At 39.1% G+C, this 26,188-nt stretch overlaps 1 long non-coding RNA gene across 1 annotated transcript in view; it reads left to right on the forward strand.

Annotated features, from left to right (window-relative positions):
• LOC127428108 (uncharacterized) overlaps window positions 1-24,564 on the forward strand; it is a 646,769-nt gene extending 622,205 nt beyond the window's left edge. Inside the window, exon 3 of the long non-coding RNA XR_007895026.1 lies at window positions 24,234-24,564. This is a non-coding gene — a long non-coding RNA (uncharacterized LOC127428108). The remainder of the gene's footprint in view (window positions 1-24,233) is intronic.
• The last annotated feature ends 1,624 nt before the right edge of the window (window positions 24,565-26,188 follow it).

Here is a 26,188-nt window from a genome sequence, read left to right on the forward strand (position 1 = left end):
GTTCACTTGTTGTCTATTTACATGGCTTTTGTTCTATGTGGAAAACAAAAGTAGGGTACAGGGAACGGGAGCAGTCGGGAACAAAATCACTGCAGGCAGAGAGTGGGTAAACATGGAGTAAAAATGTAGCTGGAGCATTTGGGTGTGGAACTTGCAGGAGTGAGATGGGAAAAAAAAAAAAAAAAAGAAAAACAGTCCAGTGCAGACCTCTACACTAGGTTTTGAAACCAAGCTACTGTCTCCTCTCCAGAGAGAGAAACAAACACATCACCCACCTCTGTGCAAATAACAAGCCTTTAAGTTTAGGCCTGGAGGCACCAAGGGGACAGACTCACCACTGTGAGTGTATATAACATGTGACACTGAAGAGTTTTATTTAAAAAGCAGATGGCACAGCCGAAATGAAGATGAATGGGACAGAAGCCTGGTGTGAGATGAGAATAATTAGTCTGGTCAACAGCGGGGCTTGTTGAGCTGCAGAGGCCTGCATGAGCACGCGACAAGCCCGGGGCTCCATTAGTCAGCCTAGCCCGGGATGAAACACAAGGACAAGGGCAGTGGTGGACTGCCTCATGGCTAGAGGAGCGTGGGAGGGGGAAGGTGCCACACTTGATATCCCAGAATGCCCTGTGTCCTTCATTATGTTTTTGCTGAGAGACATATGAGGGGAGTTAAATGTTAGCTGGGACTGCGGCAGTCTTATGATGGATTGCATCAAGACGAAAGCACACATACACATTCACCGCTCACTCCCTCCATCTCTCCTCTATTCACTCTCTTTTCTCCACACTCCAATCTAATTTGAGATAAGTCGTAACAGAACACCAGTGGGAGCGCGAGCAGACTTTATCAGTGCTCAGTGTGGGAGTGGGAGGAGATCTTGGAGTAATTGTATTCCTGCATGCTTGCAGGGACTCCTATTAAAACCAATAACCACTAATGGGGTTACAGCTTAATTTTTTAAGTGCCGAGATAACGATTATGAAGCAACCTTTGACAAGACAGCGTGTCTGTTTATCTTATGTTGCTAATGCATATTAGAACGATGCCTACTGTACACAACAGTGGGAAACTCTGAACTCTGATTTATTGGATCTTGATATCTGCAGTCTCTGAGAGGTAAAATGAGGACATCTATTAGCAAACACAGTTTCCAACAGGAATAGAAGTTTGTGAAGGTGTGTGAGGACGGAAGTTTGCCATAAGATTTAGATTCATCAGACAAAAGCAGATGATTTCAGCTTCTTCGACTTGGTTCCAAACTGGTACTATATGAGGGCCTGATGGATCTTCAGCCTTATGACAAAGATCTATGTCAGCGCTACTCAACATGCAGCCCGAGACATCATTTTCAGCCCACATTATGATTTTATCATCATCAATATATTTATCAATAGCCTATAAATGTTTATGAATTGTGAGGTGTGCATTTTCAAAAGTATTTACTGTAGTTATCTGTATTGCTGAATCACAGCACAGTTAAAGAGGGAAATAAACTGTAAAATGGTGTAACAAATAAACTAAAAAAAAATCAAAGAATATCTGAGCTGATGTTACATGAGCAGCGGTTAGTCAACGCGTGCGTTCATGCAAACAGTCTGTGCACACGTGTGGTCTAATCAAATATACACGCTTCCAGTCTCACTTGAGAATCACTCATCAGTGTGAATCTATGTAAAACCCATTTGAATAGCTTAATGGAGATATATGCTTGTCATGATAATAGTCATAACGGGGGGGGGGGGTATTATCCTGCAATAACAGTGTTTAGATGACTTCACGCAATTGCTTATTAGTGATCTGCATCACTTTGCAAAATGCTAAAGAGGGTGAACAAATCTTTATGACTTCTTATTGGAGCAGCTTTGGAGATAATATTGTATATTTGGTGGATTATTAGTGAGTGTGATGTTTAACACTCATGCTGTTTATTAGCTGAAAGTGTCTTTTGACAGTGACAACAGAACTGATCATATACTGAATGCATTCTTTCTGTATTGCAATGGATGTGCAAGAAAGTGTTTCTTTGAAAAAATAAAACCAAATCATGATTCAATGTAACTGATTTACCTCTAATGAATCAGTACTAAACAATGTATAAATTAATCAATCAAATTAATAATTATTTCTGTAGAAAAATCCTAACCTAACACTGAAGCTTTCCAAAGTTAAGTAGCCCTGATCATTATAAAGCAATTCCAACAACTACACATCAGCGGACAAAAAGTTAAACCCAAGTCATTGTAGAGGAACAAAGGAATCGTGACATTTAAGGAATATTCCAGGTTCAATTCAAGTTAAGCTCAACCGTCAGCATTTTTGGCAATACTTTGATTACCACAAAAATGTATTTTGACTCATCCCTTCTTTTCTTTAAAAAAAGCAAACATCTGGGTTACAGTGAGACACTTACAATGGAAGTCAATGGGGCCAATCCGTAGACGTTATAATACTCACTTTATAAAAGTAGCCACAAGACAAACTATATGTGTGTTAACATGATTTTAGTGTGATAAAATCTCTTACCAACCTTTCTCTACCTGTCATGTTATGAGTAATTGCAGAACGGAAAGCTCAGAGTGCACAACATGATGCAATTTTGTGACTGGGCCTTGTCATGAGAACAGGACAACAAAAGGACAATGCTGAGTGGAAAAGCTTCTTCAGCAAAAATGTTTCCCGTGATTCCAGGCATTCGTTTGGTTTGGCTGGATATGTGGCATTCATGGCATACAGCAAGTTTCAGGTTGACACATTAACACCTGGTGGTAACAGCAGCTAAGGTGATCGCATGACATTGATTATAACCCTTAAGACGCTGACACTTGCATCAAAACGCCCAATCAAAACCAGACAAGATTTTAGAGCTGCGTCGAAACGCCCAATCAAAACCAGACAAGATTTTAGAGATGCAAAAATGGGCTGAAATAACATGGGATGCAATTTACAAGCAAAGCGACAGCGTCATGCAGCGAAAGAGGAAATTAGCCACTCTGGTACAGAGATTGCAGGTTTTGAGAGGTTCCTGCATTTTAAAAAACTTGGTCTTGAACCCAGAACTGATGCATCTTCAGGTATGATGTCATCTTCACCAACGTTTTCAGAATGACAACAACTCTGTCTGGCTAGATTGATGCAAAACAAAACTAGATTGCTCATCTATTTTTGTCAGGCTGCACAGCAAATAAGCGACTTTGTTTTCCCTTTGCATCAAAATAAATTGAAGTGTGTGAACTGATTGCTATGAATTGTATTTTTTTATAAATAACTTGACTGTTATATGAAAGCTTTTGATGGCATAAAGAATAACTTTAGATACGAGACATGTAAAGACTGCTGTTCCATATTTGTTTGTAGGAAGGCTATTCAGTAACATTTACTTTCTCATTCAGCTCTCAACGAACGAGGTTCCACAGCACTGTTTCTGTGAAACTTTGTGTGTGTGTGTGTGTGAAAAGAACCAGTCCGAAGCCTTTCCTGAATCTATACTACTAGTTACATCCTCATGGCCTCATCTGGACCTGACCTACCAATGACTATTAGTGGGTATAAGACATAATAAAAATCAATAGAAAAGCATGATACATGATTGAAACAGTGCAAAACAAAAATAAATTCAGGATGAAGGGCTGCTAGATCAAGGTTAGTGAATGAAATTAATGCAGTTAATAGCGAAGAGAGCAGTAGCAAGCAAATAGTGGAGGGAGAAATGTTTTGTTTCTCTCACTCCTTTGTAAATATGTTTTTACCATGGTTGCAGTCTTTTAGAACAGCTCTTTGTTGACTCAGGCTGAGCCGGTGAGGTGGTTCATCTGTGGAATTGGAACATGGGGCATGGCAGAGTGAGAGTCAGTCTAATACAGACACACAATTGGTCTCCATATACCCAAGTGTAAAGACATTTCTCTTTTTTTTTTCTTTCCTTTATCCCCTTTTCTCCCAATTTGGAATGCCCAATTCCCACTACTTAGTAGGTCCTCGTGGTGGCGCAGTTACTCACCTCAATCTGGGTGGCGAAGGACAAGTCTCAGTTGCCTCTGCTTCTGAGACGTCAATCTATGCATCTTATCACATGGCTCATTGTGCATGACACCTTGGAGACTCCACATGTGGAGGCTCATGCTTCTCTCCGCGATCCATGCACAACTTACTACACGCCCCATTGAGAGCGAGAACCACTAATCGCAACCACGAGGAGGTTATCCAATGTGACTCCCTCCCTAGCAACTGGGCCAATTTGATTGCTTAGGAGACCTGGCTGGAGTCATTCAGCACACCCTGGATTCGAACTCGCGACTCCAGGGGTGGTAGTCTGCGTCAATACTCGCTGAGCTACCCAGGCCCCCGTAAAGACATTTCTTGAGATTTCTTGCAGTGTTTAGCAGGGCTTTCTGATTGGCTCAGTTGTTGGGCTCTCCTGAGAGCACAATGATTTCTATTGAAAGTGGCCGGCTGTATTACACTCAATTGGTGTGCAGAAAGTGGGGGGTTGATTTTGGGCTGATTTTTATACACACAGGCTTTCAAAATTGAAATCAGCTGACCTTAAAGGGATAGTTCACCCATCAGTTACGTACCATAATGTTGTTCCACACCCTTACGACTTGACACTGATATTTTAGGCAGAATAACAGCTTCAGTCAACAAACACTCATTAAGACTAACAATTTTCCTAACATTTCATTTTGGATTCAACATAAGTTAGGTTTGGAACAACAGATGGGTGACCAAATTATGATAATTAAAATTTTTGGGTGAATGTTAGAAATATACATTTCAGACAGAGAGACACAGTGGGTGTGTTGTCAGGCCTCGGAGAGGCATTTACTGTTCGCCCAAAAAAAAAAAAAAAAAAAAAAAAAAAAAGTGGGAATAAAGTGTCCAAAACAAAGGGGAATCTGGTGTCTTCATAGTGCACTGGAGTTATGTGAAGGATGGGTGGGGTTGACAGGGTGAAGTCTAGGTATAATTGGCAGGGTCTGGCATCCACAACGTGCTTCCCCTCCTTGGACCAGACTGCAATGGATGGCGGCTTCGTCTAAGCAGCCCAGCTTTCCTGGGCCCTGGAGTGTGAGGGGAGGAGCGGCCCAGCATCCTGGCCCGTTGGCCATGATATGTCCCCCCGACGATGCATCTAATTCAAGTGGGGGGTCTGGGTTTGGGTCTGGTGATGCATCTAACATGAACCGGACCCTCCCTGCTACAGCATGTAGAGACCGGTCTCCTGAGGAGAGGTGCGCTCGGTTCTTAAAGGCAGCGATAAAGAGATAGAGTCAAAGAAGCCAGTTTGGGAGAGAGAGAGACGCACGTGGCCACTGTGTGTGTGTCTTATGTTTTATGTTGTTTTAAGTTGAGTTTTGCATTAAAGTTTACGTTGACTTTTCTTCCAATTCCCGCCTCCTCCTTGCCCATCATTTACCTGTTACATTGGTACTGAAACCGGTGAAGGAGGGGGGATGCGCTGTCTTGGAATCCTTGCCACTGCCGTCCACCTGGGGAGGAGCCGCGGCCGTCCGCTGGGGGACGGAGTCGCCGCTGCCATGAGTCGGAGGAACTACTGCCATCTGCCAGGAAGGGGAAGAGCCGTTCCATCCACCAGGGGTCAGAGGACTCGCTGCTGTCCGCCCGGGGAGGAGCGGCTGTCATCCTCCAGAGGATGGAGGAGTGGTTGAGGACTAGGCAACAACGTGTCTGGGGACCGGAGAGCAAGTTTCTCTCTCTCTCTGTGTCTCCCGCTCACCCTTTCCCTCTCCCCTCTCCCTCACTTCGTCTCTCCCCCAGGTTCCCAGGAGGCGGGGTGGACCACTGGCTGGTGGAACAGCTGGAAGGGCAGCGTCTCCCCTCCAGAGATGGGTGGGGAGTAGGTTAGTCCAGATGGTGCCCCGGCCTGAATCGGGCGAGGGAGGAGTGTGACGAGGAGGGCGTGGCTGGGCCATGAGTGTGCATGGCCAGCGCTGAGTAAGCTGATCAGCGGGAAAGCAAGATAAAGGGGAGCCGGAGATGCCAGTTCGGGAGAGAGAGAGACGTACGCGGCCACTGTGTGTGTGTGCCCATCCTTTACCTTTTACACACCCCTATATATATATATATATATATATATATATTTCAGACTCTAACTATAAATATTATATAAACAATCTATGATACTCTTTGGTGCTTCAGGCTGCTAAATACAATGTTACAAATATTGCATATATTATAATTCTAAATTAAATAATTAACTGAAATAATGGACACAGATGTCACGAAAATAAATATTATAATTTAAAAAGAAGTGCAGACTACATGCACAAAAATAGGAGATGATGGAGGGATGCGATTGGAGGGGTTTGAGGAGGCTCACCTCTGGGTCTGGGCACTCTTTTCCTGCGGTCTCTAAAAGCTGCTCCAGACTGCAGTGCCTCCAGCAGACAATCCATCACACCGGTTTCATCGTTCTCTATAGAGGAGAGAGAGAGAGAGAGAGAGAGGGAAAACATTAGGATACAGAGGGTTATTTTTGCATCACTTATCCGGCCTTAAGGGTCTCGGCCGGAATGCCGACAGGATTAGAGCTGCGATCTGTGGGCACTATTTCACGCCGTAGATTCAGACAATTTGAGAGGCAGATGGGTCCTTAACTCCTCTATACATCTCCTGTGTGCCTCTAAACAAATCCACTGCCGCTTTGTAGCGTTTGGAGGGCCATTCATAAAAGCAGCTGAGTGGTGGAGGCTGTTAACCCCAGGTCACTGTCTCTCTCACAGAAAGACCCCAGAGACATGAAGGAGACTGTGGGACACACGGCAGGTGGGAGGAGACATTACACAGAAACACAACCTATCACATATGTGCTCACACTGCTGAGCAATGTTAAGAAAGAGCCAGAGCACACACACACACACAAACACACATACAGACAGAGAAAAAATTAGGTTGGCTAGAAAGTGTGGTTTTCAGCAGGTTTAGAGAGAAAGGCTTGTGTGTGTTGAAATCGAGGATTAAAGAGCGTAAGCACTAAGGGCCCTGACATTGTAACCTCCAAATATTAATCTTTACACTGACACAGCAGACACACACACACACACCCACACACAACAAAACAAAAGGCATGTGATTGTGTGTGTTTGCTTACACTGCAAAAGTGCCCAGACTTTCACCCCGTCCAACAATAGACTGCAACACCGATCTGCTCAGAATGAAACCAGAATTGATTATTCATGATGTCATTTCATGTGAGGGTTATTTGCATGTTAAGCTACAGTCGCAGAGTTGGAGTGCTGAACTTGTGGTCTTGAGCCCTCTTGAGACCACATAAACATGGCCTTTGTGTGGGTCTCTTTTTTCATCTTCTTGATCAGGGTCTCGGTGTATAGTCTCAGATAAGACCGCTGTCTTTTTCCAGCATATTCCACCCCAGTATCTTTTCATGACCCTACACGGGGGAATAACGTGTCCATAGCTTCCCTCCTTTTTGATGCACCTCAGATGTAAAACATTTGTAAGAGTGTCTTTTCATTTTCTGTTCATCAGGAAATACCTACTTTGTTGTTATAATGTAACACCGTCTAAAGCGGACACGTTGAAGTGATAATTCTAAACAATGTATAGAAAGCATGGACTAATCAGCGGTGAGCTCGAGTAGACATCAGCAATGGTTACAGTAGTGAATAACCTGTATCCCACTTTATTTTATTAATGGAAATCCACTGGTATTCACATTTGCTCATTATGTTAGCTTGACAAAAAAAGTTTCCAAAATCCCTAAACGAAGATCAAAATTATTACATTTAACTGACGTGCATGGACGCATCTTACCTACGATACAATGTGCGCACACACAGACATGCACACCCGGGACAAAGTCACTTGGAATCAAATAATAAATCACACAAATTTGCTGAACTGCTAGCATAATCACGAAAGTGGGATTGAAGATCAGATTTATATCCATTTAGCGGAGACACATTTATGTGGCTAAGTGTAAATGGAATGTGCTTATTCAATCGGATAGCAATCCGGTCAGAAAAGACGCATGAAGTGACCAAGTGTAAACACCCCCAAAAAGGGGCAACTGCCAAACAAAACCACACAAGGCTTATCTATCTATCAATCCATCCATCCATATCTCTTGCAGGTGTGACAGGGTTTGAGAGGAATTTATGCTTTTGAAAAAAAAAAAATTAAACACTTAAAATAAAGTTATGTTGGCTTGATGAAGCCAACATACTATTATTGTAAAAACTCTTTACATTTTTTTTTTTTTAAATCCCAAAACAGAGACCAAAACTCCTCCAAGAGCTTTCAAACTACATCCACCAAACGTTGCACAGACCTTCAGACTGTTCTTGAATAGTGTGCCATGAATTTCCTTATTGATTTGACTTACAGTTTTTGCACAGTGTGTGATCAAAATTTGAAAAATCCCATAGAAACTGACAGATTGTTCAAATTGGAAAACAGAATGCTTGCTAATTCACACTCCTACAGTAAAAAATTCAAATGTAAACAAACCTGCAAAAGACCTTTAATCTGCTTTAAGTTGCTCTTTCTGTCTATACAGTATATCTATCTGATGATTTATCGGACTATCTAGCTAGCTGGCTGTTTGTCTTACAGTAATGTCCGTTAAACCATCACACATAAAACCTTTAAAACTAGTTTAACCTTTCAGACAAGGCTTTAACAAGCCAACATCAGAGTTAGTCTTGACAAACTCTACCTATCTAGTTTCAATGTTGTTGCTCAACAACCAAAATTAATTGAGTGTTTGAAATGAACACTTTCTGAAATAAAAATAAGCATTTTCTCTGGCTTGTTCTTATACTGACAGTCTTGGTCTGGATCTAGACCTCCAGGGCTCTTGTCTAAGTCCGTGACTCGGTCCTAGGGGATCTGGGTCTATACGTTTCTGTATTTGACCCCAACTCTTGTGCATTGCTAAGGAAAGCAGTTGATTGGAATCTCTTCATGTAATAACTCAGATATTCAACAATCTGGCAGAGATCTGTATAAATAAATGTTTTTAAGTGTGAAACACTTGAAAGGCTCACAGTCCTTGCAGTAAACACACACACTGCTGATTTAACTTTTATTGAAAAGGTCTTTTCCCTCTTTATTTTATCTGTGATTCAGCCTTTTTTTTTTTTTATATATATAAACTCACACAATGATATAGGATTTAAAAAAGGGGGCTGTCTAACGGTTCTTTGCGAGTGTGCCATTGTCATGGTTATGTTGCCCTCTGTAAGGAGCCAAACAGAGTCATATACACTAATAACATAGTGAGGCAATTTTCAATCAGCAGCTATTGTCTGTGTAAGGGAGGGATGGGGGGGAGAGAGAGAGAGAGAGAGAGAAATTAGTACAAAAGAATGAGATAGTTAATTGTGGGTAAATTTGATTTTCTCCATAGGTTTATGTTTGGCAGTCTAAAATCTTGCATTATTTTTTTCTGTACTTTACATCATCCATTTTTCTATTGTCACAAGATGCTCAGATCATATTGTGGATATGTTTTTTTTGTTTGTTTTTGTTTTTTTGCAAGTTTGACCAATACTACATTTGTGCCACACATCACTTTTGGCTAAAATGGCTCTTTGATGGTCTTATCTGAGCACAAAATCTTTTATCACATTTCCACTGTATCACTTTTATGCTTTTTGGCAAACTTCATACGTGCTATGACATGGCTTCTTTGGTGTCACAGATTGGCCAGAGCTCTTAACTCTTTCTGACAACATGTACACAATACACAATAGTGGGGCATATGGTCACACTATATTGGGGCAAGATGTCACAATGGAACTTGCCACTAAACCAGTGGGGAAGGAGTCATGTGAATATTGGGGAAAATGGAGGAATGTGTCCCTACTATCACAACCACCAAAATAAAATATATGCCCCTCTTTATCTATGCCTGTATAAAACAAACTATTATTGGCTTTTAAAAAATTTAAACAGTAAAACAATTTTGAAGCACAAAATGTTAAAGGTAACATACAAAAATATGAAAACATTGTTTGGGCCAATAAATATTGTAATTAATATTTAGTTTCAATTTATGACATTTAAACATCTATATGTCTATCCATCTGTCTGTCTAATAATAATAATAATAATAATAATAATAATAATAATAAACAATAATATGAGTTTCACTGCTTAAAACTAATACATTAATGCAGCACATGCAATTTACAGTGCAAAAAAACTGAAAGTCAAATATTCACAAAAACAAGATACTGCAGAAATACACACAGAAAAGTCATAGATTTCATTTCCACCCCCCCCCCCCCCCCCCCCATAAATGTATGCATACATGAACAATGTCATCCCCCATCTCCCTCTGACAAAAGCAGGCAGTGTCTAAGTGAGCGCCGGGTGGCGAGCGGGTTATTTTTTTACGAGAGGCTGGCACTGAACGCCAACCTGACCACGAGAAAATGAGGCGTGAATGTCAATCACTTATCTCAGTGTTCAAACAGCATTCTCCTCACCCACAGGACCCTGGACTACTGCAGCTGTCTCGGCAATGGCACAGAAAGTGGCGTAGACAGAGTAGAAAGACAGACAGGTGCAAACAGACAGGTGTGAAGACATAAAGGTGCACTGCTAGCAGGTAACTCTGTACTACAGAGAATAAGAGTTGATGAAGTGCCGGTGAAGGAAATGAGGGAAGAATGTTTAATAAGGCCAAGAGGGGAGAAATAATGATTAGTAACATGGTATTGAGTGGGGGCTTGAGCAGAGAGATGCAATCATGAAAAAGCAGATGAATGTCCAACCACATTTGTGTGTGTAGGTGTGTGTGTAGGAGAGACTCTTTGGTGTACCCATGTCCACACACCTACTTCTTAGTCAGACTCTACTAATTACATGCAGCCCTGAACCAACACAATTTACAAGCAGAGAGGCAGCATGGGTCATGTATAGAATACCTATGGCTCCTTCTGACACTATTCGTATTCTTTCAAACAGCCGCCAAACATCCATGCTGCCTTGAAAAATCGAGTGCATAGAGTAATTAGAGAAGTGTCTTGTTACTTTGCTACCTCTGTATACTGCCAATGAATGCAACATTTTTCAGGTGTCGCACAAAGACATGAACTGGGATGACATTAGCATGTCGACAGTACTTCAGCTGGAGCATGTCTTCCTTTTCTCGAAAGATGGGCCTAGATAACTAGATTGTGGGACGGATGTATAGATGGAGGGAAGGATGGTGAGAGGGTGTGATTTGAGGGAAATGGAGAGACAGAACGTGAAGGAGTGATAAGTGATAGGAGGAAGCCTGCTGGGTGTCTGATAGAGGAGAGAGGGATGGAGGGTGGCTTTAATAAAGAACTGAGTGAAGAAGACAGAGGAGGTGTGAGAAGGAAGGATATGGTGTGATTTAGCCAGAAACTGAAAAAGCATTTGGCTAGTTTGCTGTTGCCTCTCTTCTCTCTCTCTCCCTCTTTCATAAATATAAGGGTGAACAGAAGCACTCAAACTGGAGTTAGAGAAAGAAAGAGACAGAACCAGCATCTGAGGACATGCCCTGACAACCAGACTTTAAATAAAACCCTTTAAGTCTGAATTCAACTCCTTGTTTTAAAAAGCAAACTCTTCAATTAGCATCGTGTTTTTCTACAAGTATAAAAGCAAACATCATTAAATAACACCAGGGTTCCCACTCTTTTCAACCAATTAATTTTCCATGACTTGAAAGCTCATTTCCATGTCCAAACATTTAGCCTTTCATTCTGAAAATGGCACCAAAATCGCATAATCGCAAATTTGAGTGCCCAAAGTACTTTGGCAGTGAGCACATACTTTTTTGAATTATATCTGAAGTAGGCTTTTGTGTCTTTACTGCAGAGTTAGACCTTTTCTGCTCTTGAGGTTCTCTCTGTACCACCCGTGATAAAATAAACATTAGTTGAAGAAACAGTAGCTTGAGCAGTTCCTGCACATTGGTGTTTTTTTTTTTTTTTTGCTCATCGTATGGCTGCTCAGAGACACCTCCACCATATTAGAAAGATCAAAAGACTTACAACATAATTTGCATGCTGCTCTTGTAGGATCCCGATCCTTTGCCAGCCATTTTTCATACCTGGCCATGCTGTGCCAGACATTGTAAAAGGTGCACTTTCATGGCTTGCTAAACTTAGTTGTAAAATCTAAATTTTACATGCTAAAGTAGCTTACATGAAAATTAGCAAAGAGAGACACACTTCACTGAAATAAGCAGGTTAATGACAATCAGCCTGAAAATGTGAATCCTAAAATGGGCGGGGACTAGTGGCACGTCGTTGTCTCTAATTGGTCAGGTATTCTAAATTAAAATATATTTTAAACTCTTCACCATGTATTTTTAATCCAGTGCAACGTAACACCCCGATTAAATATTTTAGGACAGAGCATAATAAATAAAAATATATTATATATAAGAAAAAAAAAATCCATGATTTTTCCATGACTTTTCCAGGCCTGGAAATCACAATTTTTAAATTCCCTGATATTTCCAGTTTTTACATGACCGTGGGAACCAAGACTCTGCAGTGTTCTAAAGACATGAAACAAGGTTCACATCCCATATCACTTCCAAAATATGATGCATTTCTGAGTCAAAACAGGAAATTCAATGAGAAAAAAGGCCAGGACTTGATTTTATTTATTGCAAAATGGTTGGTTCATGCAAAACTGAATTTGATTTCATGTTGACTTAATACCCTTTCACATGTCTCGCATCAATGTTCCCCAACGCACTGAACATTATGGAGTGAAATGTCAAGCTATAGCAATACCCTCAGCGTAAACTTTGACCCTGTTTGCAGCTGATCTTTAGAAGCGTAGTCAATAAGTGCATCCCAAACCGCACACTTCTGCACTATTCTACAACATTTTGTAGTGTAAATAGTATGTTAACACTGAAAATGCAACGAGAAAGTGTACTATGAGTACCAGGATGTTGCACTTCTTCAACCATCAAAACGAAGTGTGGAATGTTGGACACGTCATGCACTCAGCGCTCACGGCTTGCTGTACGTAGCGGAAGGGGCGGGGTTACCTTGCTGCATTGCTGGTTTGACAAGACAATTGTAAATAACGGAGAATGTAGCAACTAGGGAAACTTCCGTAAAGGCATCACCTTACAAATGTGAGTTGAATGCTTTACCATCATCCCACACTTTGTGAATAAGGACGTTGTGTGAGATACAAGTGTTAAACTGAGGTTGTCTAACACGCTATAGCTAGCTGCAACACATACCGTGTGTTTGACACGTCACTTCCGTCAGCTGTTAAACACAGAACGTTTCTATGTAGTAAAAAAAAAAAAAAAAACGTAATGGGTTTAATTTGGGATGATACTACAATTTGAAAATTCATACGCTACATGGCTGAGTGCATAGTGAATATTGTTAGTGCATAGTATATAGTGTGTCATTTGGGACACAGATAATGACTACTGAACAATTCGGATCATGTATCATGTAGGAAGTGCTGGCACGAAAATCAAATCAAGATGGAAGAGAGACTGACCTTGTGAGTATCTTGAACCCACATTGGACAAGTCTTTTATTTTCCTGCTGCAATAGGACTTTCTTTTTCTGTTCCAAACTCAAATACGTTACCTCTTTCGTTCGCATTTCATACTCCCCAAGTTCGTTTACATGTGGTTAAAATCAAGCTACATCTGATTTTTGCATAGTCGAGATACAGTCTCTACTAGGGATGTGCGGAACGACTAATTTCACTGACGTTTAAAAATTTGAGTTGACTAGTCTAAAAAGAAAACCCTCAGAAAACAGTATAAAAAAAAATTTAAAAAAAGTGTTTATGCGACCCATTTAAAATACTTAATCTATTCCAAATCTGACGCTAAATTCTGCTGAAAACAGGCATTTATCTGCGACATGCTCGCCTTGCATTATCATCATTGTACATTAAATAGAGAACATGACACACATTTCACATTTAGCGAATACAGGTTTATTTACAGAAAACGCTAACTAATAGTGCAGGACCAGAGCAACACTAAAAGCCTGTTCTAAACGTAATTCACCAAGTAAAAGTTACTTAAGTTAACATATTAAAACAGTCAGGACATTGTTGAAAATAATTAACAGGTAAGCCAAATCGACAAGAGAGGATAAAATGTGCTGAAAAATTGTGTGTATTTCACAATGTGCAGTCGTGCATTAGCCATTGATCTAATATGACAGCTGTTCTGTAAAGAACGTTAACCAATTACAGTTACAATGTAACTGTGATAGAAATAGATAGGCCTGTGAAATAGCCCGCAATAAACCTAATGTATTCTAAACATGACGTGCACACAGAATAAAAGATAGTTTAACATGTTAGTCAGTTAGTCAGTAGCAGATTAAAAAAAAAGGCATACCTTGCCTAAACAGTCATTTTCTAGGCTACTTACTCAAAAGCATACATTTTTTGATGAGCAACATTAACACGTCGACATAGTCCAGAGAAAGACAGGACTTGGCTCACCTGAGTCGGCTATCCTGTGCTTGAAAAAGTCAACTTGGTGGGAAAATAACTTACAAGCACCCAGAGATTTAAAGAAGACTCAAATGTAAAAAAAAAAAAAAACATCCATAGTGACATGCAAGCCAGTGTTTTGGAAATCCGCTTCCCGCACCACCACCACCGAAGTGATTTCTATAGCTACTTTGCTGAGTTTGAGAGAGGGAAGCACGCGCAGTCTGAGGTGAAATGAAACTTTGTATCTGCTCCAGATATCCTCTTTTTTTAAATAATATTCGTGTTAATTATATTTAAAATGTGTAACATTAATATGACAGTAATTTAAGTGCAGCCTCTGTAAGCCAAACGTAAATGTGTAAAAATGTTGAACAGTTTAATGAGGAAAAACATTAACCGACTAGTAATTCCAGTGTTGACTAGCAGCATCAGATCCGTTTAGTCGACTAGTCTCGCATCCCTAGTCTCCACCTGTCTGTCCAAGTACCAGTATAAATGACACAATGCATAATAGAATATTTGAAGAAAGGACATCAGCTAAGAGCTGAGAAAGTGCCAGAAATACACATTGCAAATCACCTCTATTTTTCAAAGCATACGCACAACACGAGCTCCGATTGTGGTCTGATTAATGTGAATGCATGCTGGACGGAACTAAGCAACAGTCACATTATCAAGGTCTGTTTGTCTTATTTTGAAGTCTGAAAAATATACATAAATGCATAAATAAATATTTTGTCAGAGACTGAAATCCAACTTTTACTGAACGTTTCCTATGCGTGCTTCCAGCTTTCTTGCAGCCTAGCAACCTTGTAAAACTGCCTTTCCGTGACAAAATCTGTAATGCTTTTCATGCAATTTACACATGATATTGTGGGCCAAAAGAGTGTTTTAGAAGATCTAAACTTCAATGAATTAAAGACGACATTTTTCATCTAACTCTGATCCATCAGATATTCCATACGCAATATTGGCTGATCATACAGAATATATACATATATGTGATATGTATGATATCTGCTTAAAGTCAGATCTGAGATCAAACAGCTGTGTCTAAAAGAGTCAGACAGGTGTCTGCACAGGATGTGCGATAATGACAGAAGAGAACAATGATTCCTGACAGATCGAGAGACACTCATGGTGATGTCCGTTCTCTCGTGTAATCTGAACCGGGTGAAAGAGAGATGACAAATAATGAGGACAGCAATTACCTCCACTATAATTTAGTCATCTTTTATTTCTTGTTCTCTTCTTTCACATCATATGTTCTGAACAGATACAAAGACCACATTCGCTCAGATGTCTGTCTGAAGTTGCTTTCAGAAAATGCCACTGGCTAATCTGATTTGTCAGGTGTTTTTTTTTTTTTTTTTAGATTATTAACCCTTTTTACAGCAGAAAGGTCAGACATTTTCACTATTATCTATGAAAAAAATTGGCAGTGAAAGATAAAGGAAATATGTTGGATCTCAAGCAAAATCTCTGCAGGTTCAATTTAGCGTTACTGAAATCTTAAAGGGACAGTTCACCAAACATGCTAATCCTCTCAACCCATTGCAAGCTCAAATGACTTTCTTCTGCAGAACATAAACGCAGAGATCCATAAAGGACATAAAGGCAGCATAAACATGCAAACAAGCAAGCATCAACCACGAGAAAGTGTGAACAAGCTTCTCTCATGAATGTGCATAGGAGAGCTGGGTAGAAGTAAAATTTATGCATTTTTGCTTTGTTTTTCACCTAAAGTGTTCATGTCACTTCAGAAGACATGGGTTAAACCTCTCTAGTAGTATGGATTGTTTTAAAGCTGCCTTTATGTGCTTTTCGGAGCTTGAACATTTTGGACCTCACTGACTTGCATTGTATGGAGAACGGCAGCTGAGACATCCTTCAACATTTATTCATTTGTGTTCAGCAGAAGATAGAAAGTCATTCGAGTATGATGAGAGAACTGTCATTTTTGGGTGAACTAGTCCTTTAACAGTTTGTGTGCTGTGCTTTTTCTATCTTTCTCTAAGCATTCATTGCATCACTTTGTCTTTTAGTATGCTACACACTCCCCTAAGCAGGCAGTAGGTGATCAGAGTTGGTTTCATCAGCTCTTTCTTAGCTCCAGAGAGCTGGGAGTCCTCCCGGTGGCTTCCACCTGGAGGGAAACTGATATCTGGGGCAGAGTAGCTGGAATGCTGGGCTATTACTGCACGTCCTGGGATTAGGAATCTCACAGGTGAGTGTGTTTGCTCTGTGTCTATGGTTATGTGCCCTAATTCTGTTAGATGTCTGGTCTGTTGCTTTTCAACAAGCACAAAAAACCTCCCCTCTCTCTCTCTCTGTCTGTCTGTCTGTGTGTGTGTCCAAAACATTTCAGGGAAAACTAGTGCATTGCATTTCTCTCCTGCAAACAGTGCCCAACCAATTTATTATTTTCTCTCACTGTCTCAAATCCTACCACCCACCACCAACGACTAGCCCACTCGGCTTACACTAACCCTAACAGGTACAGAGCAAAGCCTCTTTCACAGGGGCAGTTCGTATTATGACAGCGCTTTAATTGACAGTCTCCGTGGAGACGAACAGGAGAAGTTGCAATGGTAACCTGGAAACACAAAAGAGCCTATTTGTGCTGTCTGATTTCAGAGGGGACACAGACATCTTCATAAACTAAGAGTGAGACGCACAGATACAGAATTATTATTTTTGAATAGAAACCAGCCGTTCTCTCTCATTTTCAGAAGCAGCACACACACTGCGCTTAGTGCAGCCTTGTGCATTAAAGAGCTACACACACACACACACACACACACACACACACACACACACACACACACACACACACACACACACTTCCAGCACAGGCATGTCAGCAAGACATCAGAGCTTTGAGCAGGAAAGAAAGAGACAGGGAGATAGAGTGGAAGAAAAGAGAGATAAAGAGGAACATGATTAGGAACTAATTGGTGTAAAAGAAATTTGCGATAGAAAGCAGACGGGGGAAGAAGGAGCCATGGATGGTCTCTCTTTGAAGGTGACATTTCTGAGACGCTCTTTGATGTTTCCCCTCTGTCTGCGTCTCCCTCTGCACCTGAGCCCGGACGAGCGCTAAAGACAAATGTTTTCCTTTCCTCTCACGTTTTAAAGAATCAACTCATGAATACACACATGCCACATTAAACGCTAACTACATTGAAGGGCAAGACCTCCAGGTGTGTGTTTTGTGCTGTCAGCACGCATCACACTGATGGGAAAGCCATACTCTTCTAGAGAAAAAAAAAAAAAAAACCTCACGTTTTTCTTTATTCAGGGGCCAAAAAATGCTTAGTGCAAGAAAAGACAAAAGGTTTTTGAGTCACATTGTCATGTCATTTTTTTTTTTTTTTTTTCTATGAGCACAGTGTGCCAGCTTTTTTCTTCATTGCATACTATTTTTAACAACATGTTTTGAGTTTGTCGGAAAGATATACATTTTATATTTTAAATGAAAAGTGAGTAAATGTCTGCTGCACTAGCGCCACTGAATGGAATTGCAAAAATAAAATAAAATGTTCACAGCCCTCTAAATTCCAGGCAAAAATCATGCAATTGGTTGAGTCAATGTCGTTGTGTTGGGTTGAAGGGGTCCGCGCCACAGTGTTCACAGTTTGAGAAAATTTACTCCCAAATGCTTTAATTACAGTTCAGTCTTGACAACTCTAGGAAAGATTTAGCATGTTAATGTGGGCATGACATATTGAAAGGATATTGGTCTTGGCAGACCAGATCTGTTACCGCTACTGCTGCAGCGCAAGTATGGAGACTTACTACTGCAAGAAAATACAAATTCATACTGAGTTAGCATGTGATATAAAGCTGCTGCTGCACAATTAGACAAAACGTAAGACATCCTGCATACAATCAGACATTACAAACAATCCCAAAACAAACCAGGGAAGAACAAAATGCATAACACAAGCAGATCTATCACCAAGACTTGTGTACTACTGCTGCTCCAAAGAGCTGAGTGTCTCGGCCTGCTTGGCCAAATGGCTTAAATGGCTAGTGACCTAACTCATAATGTGTACCTGAGCCATAAATGTTCGGATATTATTTAACTAGTGATATAGACTAGCTATGTGTGGATTTATCTAATTTAATGTCCTAAGATAGTGATGTGTGCCAGCTAGATTTGGCTAAGGCTTACCTTGTTAAAGATGTGCTTCTATGTGTCATGGCCAAAAGCAGACCTTATCGTGAAGGTTAACAGAAGAAAATCCCCAGCAACCAACTGAGCAAACAACATTTAAAAAAAACAACAAAAAAAAAAAACACACACACCTCAACGCACTGCAGTGAAACCTTGCGCCACATAGAGTTGCACGGCTGAACTTTGGTCATTTGTCACTGCATATTAAGCTGGGATATGCTTAATGAAAAAGTTAAGCAATTCAGCTTTAAATTTTAATACAAACATATATATAAATTAAAAATATATATATGTTTTTAACCATTAATAGCTAGCAATTATTCAGCCTTACTGTATCTCCATGGTAGCTAAAAATAAGAAAATAATTTAAAAAAATTGGCTGAAAAAATAAATAAAAATAACTGCATAGTGTGGTCTATCAAGTTCAATCCATTCTAACTGATGCTTCCAATACTTTTTAGTAAAACTGTAGTAATTGTCAAACCCACATTTATTAGAACTTGCTAGATAATGTTACTTTGGTGGCATATTTAAATTCACATTATTTGCAACAACATTGTTCAATTTGTCATTGAAAAACCACATTTTTAATGCAGCACTGGCCTCCTTGGCCCCAAACTAGCCTGAAGCGCTCTTTTACTGGCCCCAGACAAGTGGGCTATCCTCAGAGCGTTTTCACACTTGGCTCGTTTGGAGCATTTGCTTGGAAACCTGGCACAATTTCTCTTAGTTCAGTTTGTTCAGGCATGAAAACGGCAATTGCACTCTGATCCGCACCTAAATATTTGGTCCGAGACCACCACAAAGAGATAGTCTCGGCTTGATTTAAAACAAACTCTGTAATGGTTGACTTGTGGTGAAAATACAATCCAACCCAGCTTACCAACGAACCAACCAATATCCCCATGACCACCATGAGATTACCTTATGGATCTTTGGAGACAAAATCTAAGGGTCAGCACATCACTGCGATTAACAATGTAAATACAGATTTAGCCTTCTGTTGGACACTGGAAACTTTGTGACCAAACACTGTGACCAATTAGCACTGAATAGATTGAATCTAAAGAACGGGAGTGTTTTCTCAGAGCAGAAATTCTCGGTTTGCTGCAATCTGCTGTGTTTTTGATCAGGTAACCACTCAGATGGCTAACTGCTACCTGCCACATGCAATCGCATCAGTGCGAGCTTCGTTTGGTGTTTGTGGCAAATTATGTCACATGCTTTCAGGGCGTTTTCAGACCTGTGTTTGTTTGGTTTGTTCCAAAACAAGGGCTAAAATTGTTACAGTTTTGCATTTCCTCTATGGTTTGCTTTGCTTTCACAAGGCAGCATATGAAAACGGACTAAAATTTGGTTAATAAGTCACATATTTGCAAATTGTTCTCCTATTCTTATGATAACACCAATTAACACAAATGCTCAAGCTCAGGTGTTGAGGAGTAAAAGGGGGCACTCAGAGGCTCAGTGTCTGTGGACGAGAGAGAGCAATCACATTGGTTGACTGGACAGGCGTTTACACACACTCACTCCAGCTGAGACTGCCAGAGCCTGCTGAACCCACACACACACTCCCCACTTCATGTGTTCCATATGGCTTTCTCTTATCTGGAAAAGCACACACTCCTCCACATGTGGCTCTGCCACTCAACCCCAGAGCATGAGCAAAATGAGAGAGCGAGAGAGAGAGAGAGAGAGAGAGAGAGGGGTATTACACTACAAGAGCCTGCATGCTCTGGCGTGGAGGACTCAGTCCTTGTAGGAGGACACTGCTGGTGTTTGATTGATGATGATGAAAGGATGAGAAAAACAGAGAGAGAGAAGACACAGATACAGGAGGAAGAACCAACAGCATACATCAGGAATGAGTTTGTGAGCACACATGTGCCTTTCAAAAAGTGCAGAATAATTAGTACAGAACATGGGCAATTCTAAACCTTATGTAGGCACCCCATCCCTAAATAATCTGTGATTTTATGATCTTTTGTTTACTGAAAAGTTTACTTTGGAAGTAGCAATTAAACAATATCACACAATTGAGTCATTAATTCTGCAATATCACAGTCGTGCTGTTGTACTGAGTATCAGCACAGCTATGATTGCCTGTGGGCTCATGCCTTTGGCCAAAACACACCAGTGCTAATGTAAAAATCAAGTAATGGACAGTTTAGACACAATAGGGCCAAGTATTGGCATTATTTTGCCCTGAAAATAAAATAAATAAATAAATAAAATAAAATAAATAAAATAAATAAATAATAATAATAATAATAATAATAATAATAATAATAATAATAATAATAAAAAATAGTACAAGTAATAATTAAATAGTATTAATAATAATAATAATAAAAATAATAATAATAATAATAATAAGTATTATCTAGGGCTGTTGATCTAATGCGTTAATTCAGTGTGATTAATTCTATAAAAAAAATAACAAATTAAAATTAACAATGATGTCCCTGGACTGTACTATGGAAATAAACAATATATTGCCTTCTAAAGACACTTTTTGTACTGTCCTGTCAATGCTTTATTTGTCTGCCACAATAATGTAAAGCATTTTAATTAAAATGATAATTTTTACTATTTTATATTATATATATATATATATATATATATATATATATATATATATATATATATATATATATATATATATATATATATATATATATACACATACATACACACACACACGCAGAGGTATATCTCAGCAAATATTTATATATGTAATTAAGTCGATAAATTAATCTGCATAGTATCATGTAATTAATTCTATAAGATAATAATAATAATAATAATAATAATAATAATAATAATAATAAATATTCGTTTGACAGCCCTAAATGTATCCTCTAGACGAAAAGGAGGCAGCAACGTGGTGCTAGGGGGTCAGTGGAAAATTTCAGAGAAGTATAACAAATATATATTAAAAAAAAAAAAAAAAAGTAAAACAGTTCAAGATTACCAAATTTGAGATAATCAGTGCAGCTACATATTCAATCTGCTTTAATTACTACCGGTAATTATCAGTAAATCAATACTGGTTAACCAGTTATTTTTTTATTTGTTAACACTGACAGTCCAGCCATTGTGTTTATATTGTGTCCTATATATCACCTCTATATTTTAGCAACGGGGTCCTCCACAAAGTTTGAAAACCTAATTCGCCATGAGTTCCCTCGTGGGTTTGTATAATGGCAGCTTTGGATTTATGAGTAAAATAAGGTCTGTGGTAAACACTGCTTAAAGATACAGTACATGGACGTTTTGTTCAACAACATAATGACACACATTCATACCTCAAATGTGAATTTTGAAGCCGGCGTGTTTGTTTTTGTTTTTTTTATAAATGTATATTGCTTTACTGTGGCTTCAAAATTCACATTTGAGGTATGAAAGTGTGTCATTATGTTGCAGATCTGCCACAAATGAGCCCTTAGGAACAGTTAGAGAAACGCCTGACAACACACACACACACACACACACACACACACACATTTACTCAGCTATCTGAATGAGGACATACAACATCCTTCTGTTGTTTTTTTAAATGAAGCTAATTACAGTGACTGCAGACAAATAAATCTATCCATAAAAAAAAGCACATTTATTTATTTATTTTTACTTTTTCAAATGAGGATACCTTGAACAGAGGTTTTGTAAAATGTATCTACAAGTTTGAAGTTACACTCTGAGATTTACAAGAGTTTATTCACAGAGAAAATGAGACCAAGATAATTGATAATAGATTTGCCTTTTTCTGAGGACACAATCGGGGCACTGAGAGAGTTAAGCAGAGAGCTGAAACCCTGTCTCTGACTTCAATCCATCCTAATGTATCAATAAGTAAGACAGTGACTGCCAGGACAGTGCGTAGTGCCCCCTGTTGAGGAAAGACTGCAGTAATGTGTTTTCAGTAAACCTGAGTAACACGCTCATTAAACTGAACCAGAACCACTTACGTTTTGAATGACTGTGCCATGAGACATATAATGAAATCTACATTTACTCAAAAGGTTTATTAGAGACCTGCTTTGGAGACTTAAACACTGAGATTTGTTTTAAATGAAAGTGAAGGACAGCAGTGAGAGGAAAAAAAGAATAAAAGGAAAAAGAAGAGAAACTGGCAGAAACAAAAGCCAGCAAAATCGGTTCAGCTTCAGTGGTCGTCCTATATAAAACCTTGACTTCACATGACAGGATAGTACCCATCCCTTCGGAGGATTATCCTTTACTAAACAGATTCCAGAAAAATCTAATCTCTCCCTTGCTCTCTCACACAAACAGTCAAATGAATCTGCTTATAGTCATATTTTAATTCTTGCCTTTCCTCTAAAGACTCTGTCACATGACTTGCATCAATGTTCACCAATGCACTGAACTCTAAGAAGCTAATCGTCTACCTAAAGCGATACACATGGTGCGTTGAGCACAGATCAAGCATTGTGACATGACGCTTAAAGTTATTTTTCAACTCTGACCCCATTTACCACTGACCTTTCAAAACACAGCCAATGATATTAATTTGCATGTTGTATCATCACGTGGGCAGTGTGAAAATTAAAACAACTTGGAAGTGAGACCGATCCTGTGCATTTGCAGATGCATCGAGTTCAGAGGACGCGCTAGAAAAATCTTTATCCGTCACTCTGACGGACTGAGTTGTAAAATTTCCATCATGGTCCATTTTCATACTGTATTAGGGTTTCTCTGATACCAAAATTTTGGATTTGGTACGATACCAGTCCTGGTACCTCAGTATCAATACTAAAATCAACAAATAAAAAGCCTATTTTTCTGGATTCCATGTTAAATGTTATGATCAAATGGTGTTTACTCAAATTGATACATGCAGTTTTAATCAAATAAAAATATCATATATATATATATATATACACACACACACACAGGTACATCTCAATAAATTAGAATGTCGTGGAAAAGTTCATTTCAGTAATTCAACTCAAATTGTGAAACTTGTGTATTAAATAAATTCAATGCACACAGACTGAAGTAGTTTAAGTCTTTGGTTCTCTTAATTGTGATGATTTTGGCTCACATTTAACAAAAACCCACCAATTCACTATCTCAAAAAATTAGAATACATCATAAGACCAATAAAAAAAAAACATTTTTAGTGAATTCAGGGTTCAGGTCTGGTGAGTTTGCTGGCCAGTCAAGCACACCAACACCATGGTCATTTAACCAACTTTTGGTGCTTTTGGCAGTGTGGGCAGGTGCCAAATCCTGCTGGAAAATGAAATCAGCATCTTTAAAAAGCTGGTCAACAGAAGGAAGCCTGAAGTGCTCCAAAAATTCTTGGTAAACGGGTGCAGTGACTTTGGTTTTCAAAAAACACAATGGACCTACACCAGCAGATGACATTGCACCCCAAATCATCACAGACTGTGGAAACTTAACACTGGACTTCAAGCAACTTGGGCTATGAGCTTCTCCACCCTTCCTCCAGACTCTAGGACCTTGGTTTCCAAATGAAATACAAAACTTGCTCTCATCTGAAAAGAGGACTTTGGACCACTGGACAACAGTCCAGTTCTTCTTCTCCTTAGCCCAGGTAAGACGCCTCTGACGTTGTCTGTGGTTCAGGAGTGGCTTAACAAGAGGAATACGACAACTGTAGCCAAATTCCTTGACATGTCTGTGTGTGGTGGCTCTTGATGCCTTGACCCCAGCCTCAGTCCATTCCTTGTGAAGGTCACCCAAATTCTTGAATCGATTTTGCTTGACAATCCTCATAAGGCTGCGGTTCTCTCGGTTGGTTGTGCATCTTTTTCTTCCACACTTTTTCCTTCCACTCAACTTTCTGTTAACATGCTTGGATACAGCACTCTGTGAACAGCCAGCTTCTTTGGCAATGAATGTTTGTGGCTTACCCTCCTTGTGAAGGGTGTCAGTGATTGTCTTCTGGACAACTGTCAGATCAGCAGTCTTCCCCATGATTGTGTAGCCTAGTGAACCAAACTGAGAGACCATTTTGAAAGGCTCAGGAAAACTTTGTAGGTGTTTTGAGTTGATTAGCTGATTGGCATGTCACCATATTCTAATTTTTTGAGATAGTGAATTGGTGGGTTTTTGTTAAATGTGAGCCAAAATCATCACAATTAAAAGAACCAAAGACTTAAACTACTTCAGTCTGTGTGCATTGAATTTATTTAATACACGAGTTTCACAATTTGAGTTGAATTACTGAAATAAATGAACTTTTCCACAACATTCTAATTTATTGAGATGCACCTGTGTGTGTGTATATATATATATATATATACACATACATTTTTTTATTTTTTTATTTTTTTTTTTTTTACAAAACAAATGCTATTTATTTTGGATATAAATAAAATGCTGCACAACAGAGCTTCACAGTATTAATGAAAACAAATCTGATTACCTGTGGTGCAAGGCTGCTTGCATTTGTGATATTGCTTACAGATAATAATAATAATAATACATAATTGTTATGAGTATAATTGCTACTTTTTAATATAACATTTTTCATACAGTATTTATATTTTTCTGTTTTCAGTTTCACGCATCCATTTGAATAGAGCTTTAATTTTAGCAGGACTTTAATTTTGACAGACCTTTGAGCTCTTCCTGTTTTTGATGGGTTAGTTACTACATCAAGCTTCCCATTAATGCTGGGATAATCCCGTCATGACTTTAAACCTTATGTAGGTACCCCATCCCTAAATAATCTGTGATTTAATGATCTTTTGTTTACTGAAAAGTTTACTTTGGAAGTCGTGATTAAACAATATCACACAATTGAGTCATTCATTTTCATTCTCAGAGTTCATTTAAGTGTAAACAACCATTTATACTCTAAACACACCGCATGAAAATTAAGCACCAGTAGTGTGTGTTGCGTTTGTGTGCATGTGTGCATGCGTGTGTGCGTGCATGCGCGTGTGTGCATGCGTGCGCCCGTGTGTGTGCGCATGCGTGTGTGTTCGTGTGTAGCAGATGACAGATCAGCACCTCTTGTTCATTCTGTAGTGTGCAGCACATGTGACTGTATGATATTGTATTAAACTGCATCCTTCTGCTGTTTAAAGATCACACTTGGCCATATCCAGAGGGTTTTAATTGTATTTTCAAATTGTCATTGATTTCATACTGTAATATGATACTGAAATTAGCAACAAGATGATATCGTACCATTTAAATCTTTTGGTTTTGCGGTACAGCGTTAGTACCGGTAAACCGCACAACCCTAAACTGTATAATTATTTAAAAAGTATATATTATATTTTACATTTTATGGCAGCTTTGTAAAGAAATTGTAGCCTATCACATAAAACAATGGCTTAAAATAATAATAGTAAAAAAATCAAAAATAAAAACTTAAAAATGTGGTTAATGCAACCCCTTATAGAGTTGTATGACACTCCATTGAAGTGTTGAATTAAGCACATCAAGACATTCAAAAAGTAGTCATCATATTATTAAATACATTTGATATTCTATTTGTATTAAATTGTTATATATAAACTGTTATATTACCATGAC

This window comes from Myxocyprinus asiaticus, chromosome 37, assembly GCF_019703515.2.
Source record: "Myxocyprinus asiaticus isolate MX2 ecotype Aquarium Trade chromosome 37, UBuf_Myxa_2, whole genome shotgun sequence".
NCBI lineage: Eukaryota > Metazoa > Chordata > Actinopteri > Cypriniformes > Catostomidae > Myxocyprinus > Myxocyprinus asiaticus.